At 38.6% G+C, this 19,308-nt stretch overlaps 1 long non-coding RNA gene across 1 annotated transcript in view; it reads left to right on the top strand.

Annotated features, from left to right (window-relative positions):
* Window positions 1-9,130: 9,130 nt before the first annotated feature.
* Window positions 9,131-19,308, top strand: part of LOC133215131 (uncharacterized) — a 48,120-nt gene continuing 37,942 nt past the window's right edge. Inside the window, exons 1-2 of the long non-coding RNA XR_009726323.1 lie at window positions 9,131-9,173; window positions 11,328-11,410. This is a non-coding gene — a long non-coding RNA (uncharacterized LOC133215131). The remainder of the gene's footprint in view (window positions 9,174-11,327; window positions 11,411-19,308) is intronic.

Below are 19,308 nucleotides of genomic sequence, written 5' to 3'. Positions count from 1 at the left end.
ATGCTAGCAGAACACAAAGATGTGTCATTTTCACTTGCTACTTAAACTACTTAAAATTTCATTTAGAAATTTTAAGAAGGTGCAAAAAATGTAATCAAGAACTGCCAATCCGTACCAAATTATTCAGATTCTCGATTGGCAGGGGGATGTGAAAAATAAGATTTGTTAATGTTTCTAGTTTGTGTTGTCTTGCTGTGGCAATTATACTTTCAAATACGATGTGCCTGGATACGCAAGGACTATGCACATAACTGATTGATTAGAGAAGCTGTGAATGAACTACCTGTGCTGTGCTAATTTGAGACAGACAGAAGGCTCCAGAACAGCCCCAAGCTGGGGTTCACACCCCTATGGCTGAGGGTACATCTATGTGCCTTCCAGGGCAGGTCAGCTCTGACAGATTTGCCTATATGTTTGCTTTTACTAAGGAGCTTGTGACAGGAAGCAAGTTCTTGCTGGTAGCAAACCAGTTGCACATCTTAAGACAATTTATTTCATCACTTGTCATAAGGGGCCGGGCTCTGCCTTGGAGCTTTTTGCCTCTTGTACTTCAAGCAAGCATACCCAGAACAATAGAGGGCTTAACAAATTCTAGAGCTACGTCTGGTTAGAGGAGAGCTTAGGATTGTGAGCTGTGAAGGAAACAAAGAGAATTTCTAAGTGAGGCAGAGTAGCAATGTAAACAACTCATTGCTTTACATACCTACCTTGTGGCTCTGCAGCAGCTGCCCTTCTGTTCAGGTTTGTTCTCAGCACAGCAATCTCAAGCAGCTTTCTGGGCTGCCACAATCTCAATACATTTTTCTTTTATACCTTGAGGATTTTTTCCTTTCCACTGCACCTAAAGCTTGTTTTAAGTCTCCTTTCCTCTTTTCTCAGACATCTTCTGCATACAGTGCGGGGTCCCTGCTGGCTGTATCTCTTTTTACCTGCCCACATCATCCTGCACTGCTGTACATTATTTTTCTGGGCATTACGGTTTCCTCTCAAAGAAGATGCATTTCTCTCCTCATGCTGTGTGCAGCAGCCATCACAAAGTAAAAACCAAGGACTTCTTTTCCGTGTCCAACCACAAACCCCCTAAAATTGCACACAGTATAAGCAGTTCCTGTGAGCAGATGCATCAAATCATTACACAGTCTACAGCAAGCAATGTTCAATGTCAAATCAATAGTGCACATGTTACACAATCAAAAGGAAATGACGGGGTTTAGAGCACTTCCAGAACAATTGACATTCATCTGAGTGGTCACGAGTATATCGAGATGCAGTTTATCAGGAAGAGAGGGAGGGAGGGGAGGAGAGAGACAAGGAAGAAGCTGTTTTTAAAGTAAAGCTCCAGAAAAGGTGGCACTTGCTTAGGAGTACCTGGAAAAAAAGACGGCTTCTGCCTACCCTTTCACCTCTACTAGGGCCTTTTCTCTCCTTCCCTTTACTGATTAGGAGCTGCACTTGCTTTCCTTTTCTGCATCATGCAATCACTGCATAAGTTTCTTCTCTTATGGATGCAACTTCAATGCCAGGCCTACTTCATGTTTTGCTCTTAAAAAGCTGTATAAATCCCAACTGTGTACACACAGGATACATCCCTCTCAACCTTAGCGAGAATGTAAAACAGGAATACACACCCACATCGAAAGGGTCTTCCTCTCGTGTCTTCCTCTTCCAAGGTTCATTGCAGGGGGCAGACACATGTGCTTTTGTCCAAACTGAACAACACACCGGAACAGAGTTTCTCGGATGCTAAGGGGAGTTAAACACCCAGCTTCTCCACAGTCATTTTCCTGTTTAACACCACCATTACAGCTCAGGCTGTCTCTGTTTGGTCTTTCCATAATTCTATAATTCTATGTTACTCCAAATAAATATCTCCTGCGGTTTGCATTGAAGAAGTGGGTACAATTCTGGAGATGTTGCTGCAGTTCCATTCACTGTCACAGAAAAGGAATTTAGCCCACTATCCGTTTCCTCAGAAAGAAATCACATACTAGCTTTTCTTTCTCCTTGATGGATTTATTTCCTTTCCTACCATGTGCCCTGGCAGGTAAGAAGCAGGATTAGATTATAATGAATACAAATGGATTTACATATTGAGACTGCTGGACACAGATAGACTCTGCTTTTCCACCTGGCTCCTCAAGCTGCCAAAGGGACTGCACATGCCAGTTCTGGTTTGTGTTACCGCTTTGAACATCCATCCTGGAGGCTGCAGCCATTGAAGGGGTGATGCCATGCTTTCAGCTGCCTTGCTTCTGCCAAAGAACTGTGGCTTGTCCCTTATCATTATTGTTAATGCCTGTTTGGGGGGATTTAGCATATCATTTTACACTGTGGTTTTTCCCTTCTCTCAGACTGTCAGGGATCCTCTTAGTAGAAATAGAAAATTAATTTTCACCTCAGAAGTTATTTTGAAACAGACAATATATATGTCAATTTGATTTTTGGCATGACATCTTTCCTACGTACTGATTCCATATCTCTTTAGTGAGTTTGATATTGTAAAAAACAAAAGACATTATAGTTTATCTATTCCTCCTCCCTCCTCCCACATCTTTTTAAAACTTAGAAAACAGCCTAAGGAGTTGGTCCTTCATACCCATCATTTAGAATCATTATCATCAAATCTTTTACAGGCTGGACATTATCTCATCTTAGCATCGCTTACCAAGACATAAACCACCAGGGGGTTAATAGTGTAATGTCTTGCCTACTAGAGCTTATGGACAGACTAGTTAAATGACTCGGTTCTACTCTCCATAAAAAGAGATTTTCATGCATTACTTTCAGCACACTGAGACATGAATATGTCTTACCGTCTACATCTTAAGGTGTCCTTGAGAGAGCTTCCTATGACAGGAAAAATTTGTCTTATGAGCTTCAAAAAATTCACGTCTAGGAATAAAGACAGAAGCAATGGCAACAATGAATAGATACTTGGTATTGGCACTGCAGATATGGCAAGTGAGGCTTGTATTTTCACGGATGCGCTATTTTCAAATGGGCAAAGCTGAGAACTCACAAATGGGGAGTCACACTTTCAGATATTACTCTTTCTTAGCCCTTAGCACTTCAATGCCTAGACTAAGTTTCTCTGCCAGTTGGCAGCAACAATACTTGCACATTTTAAAGGTGAACTTGTAACTGAGTCCTTCACAAGACACCTTAAGAGTACTTAGTGATATGTACATAAGGAGCATCCTTATTGGTACTTCTCAAACTACAGCTGGTTCTAACTAGTTTAAAAGATGCAGAAACACTGTCATAGTTCCTGGCACTGCTCATAGGTGAGGATTTGTAAGGTGGCTGTTTACATATAGGAGAGACAGAAAAGATGGGAAAAGCAGAAGGAACAAAACAAATCCAGGAGTTCCAATTAGGCATGTTGTAAAGCATTTGTGGATTCAGAGAGAAATAGAAAATATGTTCAGAAATTTATGATATCAGAGATGGTTTTTAGGCATGCAGAAATGAGGATATATTGTAGCATGTATATACAAAATAAGACAAAAGAGCAAGTCAAACACTTGGCTTAATAATGGCGGAAATGGTGTTTGACTGTCATTGCACAATGGGTGGGCAATCCTCAGTTGAAGGAGTCAGTTCCAGTCAGTGCATTGGAAAGAATATTATGGCACTTATAAAAAGAGGAACATGATAGTAAAGCACTTACATTGTTGCCTTCGGCTTGAAGAGAATGAGTTATAAGGACTAGTTTAAAACCTTAACCTCAGAAAAAAAAGTTGAATGATGGAATCTAATTAAATAGCTCAAACTCTATAATGGTAGAGCTAATGTCAGCATTATTCATAACTCAATGCAGAAAATTTGACAAAAGAGCACAAATGGAATTTAAATTGAAATAAAGACACAGGGGAGCATCTTTTCTGTCTGAAGGTAATAAATGTTTGGAGCAAACTACCTGGCAAGGTTTAGGAGGTGATATTACCAGGGGCATTTTCAAGAAGCACCTAAATTTTGCTCTGTGGAAACAAGGTATTAATATGGATGAGCTCAGGTAAGCCAAATAGCCGATTCTCATTCTCATCTATTTGCTGCCAGCACCAGCAGCTGCGTGATGTCTAATGAGAGCAGTAGACTGGCAATGGCAAAGGGTGTCCTCTTTCAAACTGATGGCATGAGCAAGTCCCTATAACGGATAGAGATGTGTTTACCTTGGACTCATGTTTGACGTCTTCTTTACAGTAATCTTTATGAAAATACTTTTCTCCCTGGGGATAGACTGTTTTCTTGTCCACAAATATGTTCCTGAAATATTTTATAGCCAAGGAACAAAATGAAGAGTTAATTTATTTCACTTGCCACAGAGCTAAAATGAGCCATTTGTTGCTATTTGTTCATGAAATGTAATAAAAATGAAGGAGAAAAAAGGGGAGAATGGTTTGGAGTCAGCTTTACGAAAAGATACTTTAAAGATCAGTTTTTACATTTGCTAGCCTTTACTAACAGCTTTTCTCACACATTAGAGTTCATCATTGATCTCAGACTCATCCCTATCTCTTTATGCATTTTTCAATAGAAATGCTCCTAAAAGTCAGCTGTTGTTGATATGAAGCAAGGCACAGTGGAGCATGAAACAGATTTTGGGAGTTCCGTTCATATTTTTGCTATCCAACTGTTTTGTAACTGTGGATCATTTGTGGATTTAGGGACAAACATTTATGTCTGGTGAAGTCAATTGATGACTTTCAATAGTGTTTCAGTAGGCTTTAAGAATGGGACCTGCATCCATTTGAATGAATTGATTTTTTTGCCCAGATCCAGATTAATCAATATTTTCTTATTAAACTTATTCTGGATTTCATTCAAAAACATGAATTCAGTACTTTAAATTTCTCTTGTTTTTTTTTGTAAGCTCCCTGTCATGCTTCTATTTGAGTGTCTAGAGGAAGTTTCCTGTGAATCGCAAAAATGCTTATTTTGGGGGAATTTAGGTAATTACAATGGTAGTTGTCCCGGCAAATTTCAACATACAAGTTGAATACACAAGGCTTTTTCCTCAGCTGCTATAAAAACCATCATGACATCCATCTTTGTGTTTATCAATATTATTTGTGACATATAAGCCAATTCTGAACCAATTTTCAAGTCCAGACTCATCTGACATCCATATTGTTTGCACACAACACATGGAGTAGCACAGTGCATGCACTTTATGACCAAGTTGCAGCCAGACTAATAAGCTGCCACAAAGCTGAATTGCTGCAGGCCAGTTTCCTGTGCTTAAGTCTTTTCATGAGCCCATTCTTAATCCTCTAGTACAGAAATAGCCAGAAATCTATAGATCTCAAATAAAGGATTTCCCACAACTCTTATAAGAGATTAAGATAGATTTTAATTGGGTCCTCAAGAAGCTTTGTATAATTGCATGTCATGTCAGTATCAGCTCTAACAACTGAGTTAAACTGTATCTTCATCACCCAGGTCCTTAGAGGTTGCATGTGATTTCACTGCTTTTATAAGTTTGGTCCTTTATGAAGTTCTTTAGATTGCCCAATAGGGTGGGAGACATCACTGTGCAAGGAAGCAGCTGTTTAAAAAAACCCAAACTCTTAAAATAATTAAATTAATAATTTCTTCAATTATTATTTATTCATTAAAGCTGCATTTGTTGAGCAGGCACAATATGCAGATGTCTGGCTTTTAAAGAATTAAGGTTCTATTAAAATAAAATGTTGCTAAAGGAGTCTGCAAACACAATAAAAGAACAACTTCCTGTGAATGATTTCAATTCTCATCAGATTTCTGCTTTCAGTGTGATACAGTGGAACTGTCAATTCAACTAGTGTGATGCTTTGAATTTAATCGCCTTAATTTATTCACAGTGACCAGAACCATAAGTACAGGGCTCTTTAATTAAATAATAGTCTCATAGAACACAGAAAAAGAAGCTATATTCATTGGGGATTGTTATTCTACCTTTCCTGCTTTTAATAAGGACTTTCAAAACCCTCAAGAGTCACTTATGGTCCTTTCCTACTAATGAAATGATTAATAGAACATTCTAATTACTCTGTAAAAAAGCAAGACATACTTCCTTTTGAGCCAAGGGGAAGAGAAAAACAAGGATTATTCTAAAAATTTTGGTCAAACAACTGAGATGTAAAGAGAGGAAGATAAAAACCCCAACAGCCCACCTGAATTGCATTAAACTCAGGTATCAGATCCTTTAAACCCTTCCTTCACAAATCTCACATGAAGGAAATGGTTTAATTGCAAACATTTATATTTCTGCAAGACAATATTACATTGAGGAATTAAATTTTAGCATTTACTACAAACTGAAGTTTCCCTGCTCTCCTACCTACATTTTATTCCTTCATTTTCTTATTAAAGTCAGACTGTGTGACTATGTAAACCTATGTATAAGCAGTGAACTATATTGCGGAGCCAAAAATTTGACATCTGTTGGAAGAGGACTCCAGCTTGCTCTGCCTTGGTCTGAGCTTACTAGAAGTTGTTGCTGTGTTAACATAACCATGAGCCTAAGCTAATAAATCTGCCACATGCTTAGGTATTATATGTGCCTTGAATCATGTCAATAGGTTCCATGCTCTGCAAATACTTCCACTGTAACCAGTGGATCTAATTTCTGCAGCTGTACGTCAGCCCAGCTCACTGGTACTCTAGCAATTTATATCAGCTGAGGCTTTGATTCATTATGTCACGAAATCACAACCTTGACAACAGACAGCTGTATAAAAGTTCTTGCAAAGCATCTTCTGTGGCTTTGAATCCTGGAGATCTCTAAGCATAGTCCTGTTCATCCTACAGATAATGGAACTCCTGTCATGCTGCTACCATTAACCTCTTCAGAGTTTATAGTGCAGTGTCTCCGTGTGCTGTGACCTTGCAGTATAAGCTATGATGGGCCATCTGAATCAACTATTGAAACAAACCCCAGACTTTGAAAAGTACCCAACTCTCCTGAGTGCCTCCGAGATGAAAAGTAGAGTATTCTGTGATATACAAGATAGGGCTGGACAGATCTGTAGATCCAAGATAGTTATAGAGACAGCCAGAAGCTGTGATATACAAGGCTAAAAGCAGAAATTAGGAGACTTAAGGAGTCAGGCAAATTATCTTGCTGACTTCCTGTATAATTTTGGGTCAAGTCACTTAACTCATTCTGTCTGCTCTTGTCACCTGCTGAGTAAATGGCATTAAATAAAAAAGTCTGATACAAAGAGTATTATTTAAAATAACTCAAGTGAAGAGCAAGAAAGTTCACACGTTTCAGGTGTTTTATTCCTGGGTGGTGCCCTACAAAAATATCACGTGTAATAGGCAGTCTGTCTCCAGGAGCCACAAATTACTACAGTTAGAATGGACTATAAATCTCAAGTAAAGCCTAGTCAATTCTACAAGTGATATATTTCTTTTATTACTGACCCTTTATTGCTACTTTCACATACATCTATCTTTTTTTCTTGGGCAGAGGGGGTGTCATGCTGCATTAATATTTTTCTCAGCAGCTTTTCTAGTCTTTAATTAGCCCCTTTCTCTTTCCTCCTTGCATCAGGAAGCTTTAATCTTGCTGCTTGGCTGTGAAACAAAATACAGGAATAAGAAAGGTATTTTAAAATGCAAGCTGGGAAATTCTGACATTCAACCCCCCTTTCCCCCTATTTTTTTCCTAGAATGCAGGGATTCATTTACTGTCACTATTTGTGGAAGGAGGTCCTTTTCAGTTTAATTTTGCATCAGAAAGACAAACCTTTAAATAGAGAACACTAATTTAATTGCTCTGTGTTGAAATTATGAAAATGAAATAATTTGCTGTTTCTAAATAAACATCCCTAGATACATGTAATTCCCTAAAAAGTTTTTCTTTCCAGTTTTCATCTTGACTCACCTTTGAGGAAAGAGTTGAACCATCTCTAGGTGTTGCAGTGCAGTAGCAGTGTCCAAGTCTATTAGCTGTTCATAGCGCCTGAAGCTCTGAGTTTCAAGGGATTGGAGGAAGGTCTGGTAGGAGTCCAAATCTAAGCATTGAAGACTGAGGATGTGATGGCCTCTCTGGTAAATGTGGTCATGAACAATAAGCTCTGAGTCAGTTATGCATGATTTTTTAACAGCCAGGCTGGACACTAGACATTCAAGCCTGAGCAGTCAGTAAACTGCTAAATTAAATCCACTAAGACAGCAAAAAAATGTGTGGGGTCCAATCTCTACCACATAGCAGAGAAATGGGACGGATAAAACCTTTCGTGCCAGTTGCAGGAGACTGAGGGACAATACAGACTCCTTGTACCACACAAGAAATTCTTGACTCACTCTTGATATCAGACAGGACAGTTCTGCAGATCTCCAAGACCACACTATTTTGATGTCTGAATGTGAAAATCTCTTGAAACAAATACACAAAACACGCTATGCTGGAGAGAGACAAATCTCTCTTCCACCCTCAGGGACTGAATGCAACTTACAACTGCTGAGTGAATAATTAGTGTTAATTAGCACTAGAAATTGATGCCTTTGGAGATAGTCTGCCAAGTTTTTAAGCACTTTAATACTAATGGATTTTTTTTTTTTCCTCTGGAATAAATCTTTATAGAGGAAGGAAGTGCAAATTGATTTTTAAAGAGCCTGTCCAATGTTGAATTTATCTTACGAAAACATTGGGTTTAAAAACAATTACATTTACCTTCACTGTATTTTAATGCTTTTTCCAGTTGGGTTCATTTCTCTTTAAATATCTTTGCTGTCACTTTTTGCCTAGTTTCTTGGAAAATGAGTATCTGGAGTACATGTGCATCTTCAGAAGGTGATAGGTTAAAATATGACACTGTGTCAAGCTATTTAGTTCCTAAATCATTCTCCTGTTATGAAAAAGTATTCTGCTTTAGTGATAATGGCATTATAATGAAACTTTGAATGTAAGAGTAAAGTTCACTGAGCAGCATAGAGGCAAAGACCTAAACGTTAAGAAAATGGTGTGAGCAATTTCATGCCTTCTCTGTCCAAACAGTTGTTGACCTAGCTCGGAATCCTTTTTAAGGTTTCTTTTCAGATTCTTTCAGCTAAAATCAAGTAGTAAAGCAACAGGAGGTAGAATGAGGACTTAAAGCTGTCCCTCTGACTGATATAGTATATGGATTTGGGCATTTCCATTAAACCTGTAGCCAGTGCACTAACAGGTCAAGGAGTGGCAGGTAAGGCTCTTATTGCACTGCTGGCTTTGTGCAGTGACAGGGATGCAGTAAGGTGCAGAGTTTGGTTCCAGTTGCTTACCTAATGGTAAGGTCAAAGATATCTTGATTTCCACAAGTTCTGGGCAGCTTGAATTCTCCCTGAAGTTTCTGAGAAAGACATATATTCAAGACTTCAGAAGTCTGATAAGAGAAAGCTTAGACATTTTTGCAGGCAGCTGATATGAAAAACTCTAAAACAACATATAGAGAGATCTGTCTTATTGTATTGTATATTATATGGGAGCCAGGAGTCAGAGCATTAAATCAGTGCAGTAGTTTCTTTGCTGTTAGTATCAGTAATACACTGAGGAATTGCTGGAGAAAGCAGAGCTGAGAAAAAGGTTCGGAACATATACATGCTAAATATTAAGTATGTTAATTACTGCAGAAGTATGTAACTTTTTGGCAGAATATGGATGCCATGTTCACTGAGGCAGCCTGCTGAGGGTTTTTTTAACACTGTTCAAATTGTGCTGACAACATACAAATAAAATTAATTTCCTGCAGCAAGAAAGAGGGACCAATTTTTATTTACAGGGGAAAATGCTTGTTTTTCACTGCCAGCTTGAGACATCAGAATATTTGTTCACAGCAGTATAAATATGAGAGTTACAAAATGAACAAAGGCACACAACAGCCTCTCTGCTCCTCCCTCCCTCCCTTCCACTTTTAGAATAGACGTATTTTCTTAAAGGTCATGATCCAAAATCATTTCAAATCCATTAAATGCCACCAGTGATTTTCATAGCCTTTAGATGAGGCTGTCTTTGAAAATGACTGTCTGCTCCACAAGAGTAGATAATTCTCTGACGCCACAGGGGACCTGTGTGGACAAGTTACATTTGCATTTGCTTTAATGACAAATTGAACTTTTGTTCATGAGGTGCACAAAAGGGAGGCAAATCACACATCCTACCTTGTGGACTATAGCAAATGTTGGATTAAAACCTGTCACCAAAGTCCAGAGACCATTCTTTAAACCTAGCTTCTAAGTACACTGCATTTATGAATTGGAGGTTTTTTGGGTAAACGTGTTTTGGTGTTTGTATGCTAGACAAATCCATCCAAAATTACAGGCATGTGGACTATGTGCTTGTGACAGAAGAATGAGACAGGGCAAGTATGTGAGACATGATAACACAAATGATGTATAGCTGGCCCAGGCTGTGTGTCATCAGGGGGCAAAGCCTAGTGCTGGAAAATGCCAGTCAGAACCCTCTGTGCACATTATCACCAAGAAACACAGATGTTTTTCAAGAGGAAAAGCCTTAGCAAGTCTTTGGATTTACAAGAGAATGTTTCATTCTGAGATAGACTGAGATCCTGTGTATCTTTAAATACTGAAACTCCATAATCTTTAGAGTTGCGTGTGTACTTTAGAGTAGCACTTGGAAAACTCAGGTAAATAACACCTTCTTTTTCCAGTTTATTTATTTTTGCCCTTAATACCTGCATACAGACAAAAGTTACTTGCTTTTACTGTGACTAAATATTAATTTATGTGAAATGTTTTACCCAACTAATCCCTACTTCATAATGTACACAGACAGTAATGATATGAAACCTTGTTCATCTTCAATGTGTATTACCAGGCAGTATACCAGACACACGATTGTGAAGATGTGCTTTTACACTTGTTTGGTCTCAGGTTCTGTAAGTTATTAGGTTGGAACAAAACATCAAAGGAGACCAACAAACAGTGGATATTGAATTATTTTTGTTTATGCCAGCCAGAACCAGAGGATCTTTGGGGATCAAAAATACGTTGCACGCCAGTATTGGGAAATTCACTAATTTATAACAATTTTGAGCTTAGTGTCTTCTTGAAAGTGTCAGTTTTCAATGCTTTTCCAGCACAAAATTTTACTAAGCTCCAATACTCTTTGCTTATACCTCTCCCCCTGTTGCCATCATCCTCCCCCATTCAATGTCTTTTGCTCTCCAGGTATTTTGAACACAGCATGATTGCTCTAGAGATTATTTTCTCCTTTTTTTTTTTTTTCTTGTTTTTGACTCCTTATTACCGCTAATTAGAGTGTTATTAACTTGGCCTCAGTTATGACAATATTCAACACCTGCTTCATGCAACAAGCACATTCCTTTTTCCTTCCCTAGCACTGCACACCTGGGCCTTGAATTATTCCCTTTGGCTGAGCTGAAAGAAGAGTGTGAGAGAGTCGGCCCTTGATTTTTCTGGGGTAAGAGGCTTTTAATTTGTGACTCGACATGGATCTTGTTATTATTGATTCTGCAGCATGTTTTTCATCCTGAATGTACGTGGTGACTGACACTGACAGTTATTTGGAAGAATAGTGATGTGAGTGGTATTTCAGTAGAAAAAAATAGGTAGGATTTAATCTGCTTTTAACTGAACTGTATTGTTTCCTGGAAAATCTCCATGGTGAGAACACAGACATGTACAGACCTGACTGTGGCTTGACTGGAGTGTGCAATGTGCCAAAGGCCAGCAGTCCTCTGGAGCTCCAGCTCTCTTTTGCTTCCAGCATTAGTAACAGCAGGGTGGAAACAGAGGGTCACTGCTTTGTTTTGTTACTCAGAGAAGGCTTAGCAAAACCCAGAATTTCTCTCATTATGAGTGATGTTTCTGAACTTGATGCTATTAAGTGTTAGTGAAGCAGAGACCTATAAGGGAAAGTAAGAAACATGGAAGAAATGGAGAGCATCAAATGAGATTACTCTGTGATAATATATCTCATCCAAAAGCTGCACTGTTTGGGACCGTATTGCAGAGAAATGTTTCCCTACCTCTCTGATTCTCTTCAGGGGTCATGCTTTTTCCTTTGTTTAGTGTGGGTTTTTCAGTTTTCAAAAATGGAATGAAATCACAGCAATATCCCATGGAGTGGACAGTGAGGGCAAGGGAATAGGGAGAGGATATAAGTGTATCCATACAATTTAGATTTTGTTTTTACCGAATTATGAAGTACCAAAGCTTCTGCATCTCATTCTCATTCAAACCATGGGAATACTGTGGGAATTGTAGTGTGAGGCACAAGGCGATTGGAGAGAAAGGTTGAACTAGAGAATAAGTTTCATAGCCCCTTTTTTAGCCATTAAAATTAGCCATTTATTTAAACAGGTTTTGGATTAGGTCTGAATTCTAGTATGTATGAAACTTGTATGTCTGTCTTTTTCAAATAGAGTTTTAATGTGCCAAAATTCTTTAAATCTGAAGAGAGCTTCTTTCTCAGGTGCTCTCCAAAATTTTTTTTAAATAAAAAAATAAAATTCAAATATGCAAATAACGAATTTCCATATATAGAGTTTGATAATTGTTAATCTAGAACAACAACGTGGCTGTCTTCTAAGAGGATCTTATCAAAAGAAATTTGATATTTCCTTAGTAAACTGAAAAAGTATAATTTAAAGTCATTGCAATTTATCGTTTGCTGATGACACTAAGCTGGGAGGGGTGGCCGACACGCCAGAAGGCTGTGCTGCCATCCAGAGGGACCTGGACAGGCTGGAGAGCTGGGCGGGGAATAACTTGATGAAATATAACAAGGGAAAGTGTAGAGTCCTGCATCTGGGCAGGAACAACCCCAGGTTCCAGTATAGGCTGGGGAACGACCTGTTAGAGAGCAGTGTAGGGGAGAGGGACCTGGGGGTCCTGGTGGACGACAGGGTGACCATGAGCCGACACTGTGCCCTTGTGGCCAAGAAGGCCAATGGCATCCTGGGTTGTATTAGAAGGGGGGTGGTTAGTAGGTCGAGAGAGGTCCTCCTTCCCCTCTACTTGGCCCTGGTGAGACCTCATCTGGAATATTGTGTCCAGTTCTGGGCCCCTCAGTTCAAGAAGGACAGGGACCTGCTGGAGAGAGTCCAGCGCAGGGCAACTAAGATGATTAAGGGAGTAGAGCATCTCCCTTATGAGGAAAGACTGAGGGAGCTGGGTCTCTGTAGTTTGGAGAAGAGGAGATTAAGGGGTGACCTTATTAGTGTATATAAATATATAAAGGGGGAGTGTCACGAGGATGGAGCCAGGCTCTTCTCAGTGGCAAACAATGAAAGGACAAGGGGTAATGGGTACAAATTGGAGCACAAGAGGTTCCACTTAAACCTGAGAAGAAACTTCTTCTCAGTGAGGGTGATGGAACACTGGAACAGGCTGCCCAGGGAGGTTGTGGAATCTCCTTCTTTGGAGACATTCAAAACCCGCCTGGACACGTTCCTGTGTAACCTTATCTAGGTGTTCCTGCTCCAGCAGGGGGATTGGACTAGATGATCTTTTGAGGTCCCTTCCAATCTCTAACATACTGTGATACTGTGATACTGTGATCTCCTATGAATTAGGTTATCTTTAATTAATTATAAAAAAATTTAACTGATCAACATTTGTAATTGAAAAATCATTTTGAATTGAAAAATAAAGCGTGTTTGCTGGGAAATGTAGTCACTAAAAGTATATTTTTTAGCATTCAGAGTGGAATGGTTGAGGTTTATTTGAGAAGAATTAGCAAAAAGTAATGGTTGTTGGCTGTCTTTTTGAGAGCTGCAGAATTTCTCTTAATAGTAAAAAAATATGAAGTGAAATCTGTTTCTAAAATTGAAATAAGCAAAACCCAAAAAGGGTCCAAAATGAAGTGGCACTATGGAATTCAGGCAATCTGGGTTCACTTGCACCAATAATTCTGTAAAACATTGAACTTAACCTCCTTTCAGGTCTTTATCAAATAGGCAGAGTGGCTTTACAACAAGCAGCAGCACCATATCCTGATATCTTTACAAAGGCCTGGAACAGAACTCATGCATCTTTTGTGGCTATAACAAGTCTTTTGAAATTGAGGGGTTGCTCTAGTTTGTCTCATTTTTAGAAGAATTGGGTTGTCAGAACTCAGCTGAAGCTACTGATGATAGGCAAATCTGAAAGTTAGTATCCTGGAAAAATTGCTATGAGGAAGAGGAGGAGGATGACTATCTAATCTCCTTCTGTGATATGTGGTTTGTTTTCTGGAAGGGGAGTTGACAGAGTTTACTGCTTGTCTGTCGATATCATAGACATAGAAGCACCATGTGTTAAAGTACGTGACCTTGTTGCATGTATGCGTACTGTGAAAGCAGAAATTGATTGAAAGCAGTGAACATGTATGCTTAGCATCCAGTACAAAGAACTGTAAATTTTACATCAAGTTACTAAGCAGCTTTTAAACATTCCACTATTTGTTGATGCAGTAATTTTCTAGACGCAATAAGATGATAAAAAGATCAGGATTTTTCTTTATAGCCTGAACTCTTTGACCCAATCCAGCTATATATCTTGATGTCTGGAAGTGTGAAAAGATCAAAGACAGAGTATTTTCATCCGAGGTCAACTTTCCTCAGTACCTAATGCATACAAAGGAGGACTTTTGCACACACTAGAGTGATACTGGAAAGTATATGTTTATGACAGCTCTATGTATGTTCTGTAACATTTTTCACTGAGAATAATTTTCAGCTGTACACTATTTTCTGTTGCATTTCAAAGAAAAAGAAGGAAAGGAAATTCTCAAATGACCAACCCAAGATGGCACTAATGGTCTCTCCCCTGGGTTTTCTGAGAGTAACTGCTGTTAAAACTACCTATGGAACTGTACAAACCATATGAATCAATATTTGTCCATCTGAACTAAAAAGGAATTAATAGCGGTCTTTAAAATAGAAATTTGTCTCACATTTATATTTTATTTTGTCACCCACTGATAGTTATGTATATTTATATACACAGTTTTCTTTCCATTTCCCACCGCCTGTCTTTGGTCCCAATTCATTCATAATTACATGATTATTGGTCACAATAATTGCTGAAGTAACTGCTTGTGCTGATAGAATTGAGGCTATACTGATTTTTCTGTAATGAGCTGCTTTGGTTTTTCCTCAAGGCTGTAAGTCAGCCATGAAATAGCCAAGAATAAGGCAGCAGAAGTTCATAATTTGGGAAAGCTTTTGATTTTCAAAGAACTATTGATACAGTGGAATTGATCGCTTTGAAGCTAAAATGTGGTAACAGGCACATTTCTGTTTGTTTCTTCCTTTGAATGAATTTTGTGTCTCAGCCTAATAAGGGTGCTTTTTTTCCTCAGAAAATAAAAAGTTACTTTTTTTCAGCCTGAAGTACTGCAATGTAGATTGCATTAAAAATAAAATGGATGTCCGTGGAGGTAAACGTTTTGGAAACAGGAGAATGGAATTATTATGTGATTTTATTAAAAAGTATATTTGGTAACAGGGGAGATGTCTGTACTTAAATACAGTTACACAGCCCACAGTTTGGCAGGGCAAGGCTCTGAAACCCAGGAAGTCTCAGGAATGTGCTTAGTTTATTATTCCAGCATCTTTAGAAACCTCTGATTCCCTTGTTCCCCTTTTATGGAGGAAATGTGAAGTTTCCTCATCGAGACTTTGTGCACCTTAGGCTGCTCTACCAGTGCTGGTTCGGTTTTGTACTTTCACTGTGCAAGGGAGACTACTCAAATCACTAAACGCTGGTGCTGATCAATAGCACTGCAGTGGTTGAGGTGCGTTACTGATGGTTACAGCCACACCTGGCACTCTCTGGTATTACAGGATCATTATGCCTTGTCTTCTTTAAATGCAGCTTTCATACTGCCTTAATGAATCCTGTAGCTGTAAAAGTTACCAGCTAGGCACCACTAAAACACAGAATTGAAAACTCTCAGCTCACTGAAGCTGTAATGGATTCAGTGGCTTCTGTGAAGTTACTGCTGTTTGCAAGAGCTGCATATTCCTGGGCAGCAGAGGTTATGAGCTGGTCCTTATAACCTCATAGCCATGAGGTTAACAAAACATACTGAGAGGTTTGTAAAGGGAAGTGTAAGGCTAACTGTGTGCCTCAGCATGGCTGGATCCTGCCAAGATGCACAGTTAAACAGGATTGGAGATTTTTCACTCATTTGAGCATGAACAAAATTCTAGAAGTAACAAAAATATCAAAGACGACTTCAGTTTGGAATCACACTTTTCTCCATCACTAAACTGGCCTACAACATAGAATCATAGTGTCATAGAATGTTTTGCATTGGAAAGGACCTCAGGATAATCTAGTTCCAACCCTCCTGCCATGGGCAGGAGTGCTTCACACTAAACCATGACACCCGAGACTCCACCTAACTTGGACCTGAATACTGTCCGAGTATGTACCACTTCTCTGAGCAAGATGTTCCAGCACCTCACCATCCTCACAGTAAAGAGCTTCTTCTTTATATCCAACCTGAACTTCCCCTGTTTAAGTTTAAAACCATTCCCCTTGTCCTATTACTACATGATAAAGAACAAGTCGCACGTAAAAAAATGGTGTTTTCTTTAGTAAAACAACCTGTCATGGACACTTTGTGAAAGTAAGGATCTAATCTGATAAATAACATCTTTTTCAGTCATAGGAAAAACGCAGCAATTAGACAATAAACCGTATGTGTCCACACCATGAAACTTACCTGACTGGTACACAGGAGGCCGAATGTACCTAGATATTATTAAGAAAAAAGAAAGAACTTCAAGTTAATGCTTTGAAATGCTTGCAGGCCGGACTGAATAACAAAGAGCTGTCATTCCAAAATACTTCTAGTACATGAAAGGCGTATTTTGTGTCCATTCAGTTAGAATTGTATTAGCCCTGGTGACTATGTACCTGGATATCGTATGGACAGGTAGAATTGTACTTGATTGGGAAAGTTATTTTTGATTTTCATGAAAACATTTCCTGTACCTTATGTCACGTCAGATGAACAAAAGGACATCCAACAGATTGCAGGGTATTATTTCTATGTGGTTTTTTTTCTGGCTGCATAACCCACTGTTTTTTGTGGGTTGTGAGTTTTTTGTTTGCTTGTTTGTTTGTTTGTTTGTTTGTTTTGTTTTTGGTGGTTTTTTTTTTAGCAGTAGATATTATTTTAATTATTTACAGTACTTTATCATAAATCATCCTGGTTTTCCTCACTGTCCTATGATGAAATCCTAGTATAAGGGAACACTTCAGGAGTTATGGTGACTGTAGGGGGATGGGAATTTTATCTAAGGTATCTTGAACTGAATACCTTGTCTAGAGATGCAGTAAGCCTTTTGTCTTAAATTTAAACATCAGTGGATATGTTCTAAGCATGTCAGACCCAAACGCCTCAGATCTCCAGAGCTGCTGGTTATATCCCACATTAAGCAATGCAAATACTACAGGGCTGATTACAACATCTGCAGACTGAAGTGAATGACACATCTAAACACAGAGCTCGATGATCAACTTAACATGGAAGAGTGATTTAGAGAGAATTGAGTTACCCACTACACTGACTTTTGTGCCACTGTGAGACTGAGGAACTCCTGTTTTCTTAAGACCTATTTATTCACAGGTTGTTCTAAACTGTGATGTGCTCTGTCCATAAATGGGAATATTTTGCAGTCCTACTTAGTTTTATTACAACCAAATGTGTTTGTTTAGAAGGCCCAGCTGAGATGTTTGAGTTAGAAGGGTTTTTTGCTGTAGATTGGAATACTGATGGTTTTCTGTTTTTCCTTGGAAAGTAAATGCTAGGACAGCTGGTTCGTTGGCTGTTTTGTTGGTGTTAAAATATAAAAGCAAATAACAGTTGTGTGCAGTTTCCATTAAAGATGCATTTTTATTTTCTCACCTATATGGGTTATGGCTTTTTCCCAAACTCCAGGACATCTCCAGAAGGCCATGTCTTTCAAACTACTGCCCCTGTGCCTAAGCGTGTCTGAATTTCCTTGTTCTTCTTTTCAGAGTTTGCTATCGTATTAGAGAAGGGGCATTCAGAAAGCCCTAATGGTCTTTTTGTTGGGAGGTAGACTTAATTGTTCATGCAGTATCTTGCCCATCCCATCCTTTGCTTCATGGGCATTCCAGGCTATAGAGATGACTCCTTACATTTCTGGGCATTGCAAGCAGCAGCTGACAAACAGCTGATCCATCTTTTATTTCAGGAAACTAATGCCTTTTCTGTCTCTTTTTCTGTGGGAAATAATTGGTTTCCTGTATAAAATACCTGCAAAATATGCAACAAAAAATCCTTTTCAGACCAGAAGCTTTGCGAATCACTGTGGAATGTGCAATACGAAAATATTTGCCAGATTTTGCTCCTGCAAAATTTGAAGGCTTACAGAATTACACCATAACTATAGGATCTAAAGAGTTTTGATTATTATCTCTTTTTTAACAGGTTTCATTAGGTGTCACATTATATAGACATGCAGAACAAACCAGGGAAAATGGCTGGAAGCCTAAATTACAGATGAAGAGAAATGCTATATTTCTTTATATGAATATAAATGACAGTCCTATCTATATAAAGAAAGAACACCTTAAAGAGTGCATTTTGTTAATGCCTTTCTTTTTTCTCACTGTTCCTCTGTTTCTCTTCTGGTTCTGCAGGAAAATCTACTCATTGATTCTGGATTATTTTTGTTGTTGTTGTTTGGTTTTGGTTTGGTTTTTTTGTGGGGTATTTTTGGTTTGTTTTCTAACCTGCAATATATGTCTGTGTGCAGCTTCATGTACTATGTTCACACACAGACAAATCCCACCTCTCTCACAGGTATCATTTCCATATCCTTAACTGTATAGTTCATAAAACTAATTTCTACTGCTATATGTATATTTTCTAATGCTATTTGCTGCAGGATCATAATACAAGAATGCTTTCCCAATAGGAATGTTTATGGCAAACTTTATTATTGTTACAGAAACAATCGCTCTATTTTGATTTGTATGAGGAATTGACACATTTCCTTCAGACTTTATTTTAATTTCCCTTAGATATCATGAAAGTCAAATCAAATCACTCCCAATTTATTACAGCATTTAACAGCAGCACAGCAACTACTCACTTGTTTGAAACTGCTTTTTAAAAGACAGTTATGTCTCTCCTCCACTTCCTCCTTTGAATAAAGCATTAACCATAAAAGAAATAAGGATGCTAGTACAGAAGGATAACTTAAACAGCTTCTTAGTCTGCTGCTTGAAAATTGGCTTCCCAGCCTATTCAAAGGAATTGGAGTCTTCCCAATGCCATTGTGTGATCTGGATCAGACTTGAATTTTCTGGAATGTGTCATCTCTGGTGAGA

This window comes from Neopsephotus bourkii, unplaced genomic scaffold, assembly GCF_033783945.1.
Source record: "Neopsephotus bourkii isolate Nb327-2 ecotype Australia unplaced genomic scaffold, CSIRO-AGI_Nbou_v1 NB_954, whole genome shotgun sequence".
NCBI classification, from domain to species: Eukaryota; Metazoa; Chordata; class Aves; order Psittaciformes; family Psittacidae; genus Neopsephotus; species Neopsephotus bourkii.
This window is presented reverse-complemented; position numbering and strand designations above follow the sequence as displayed.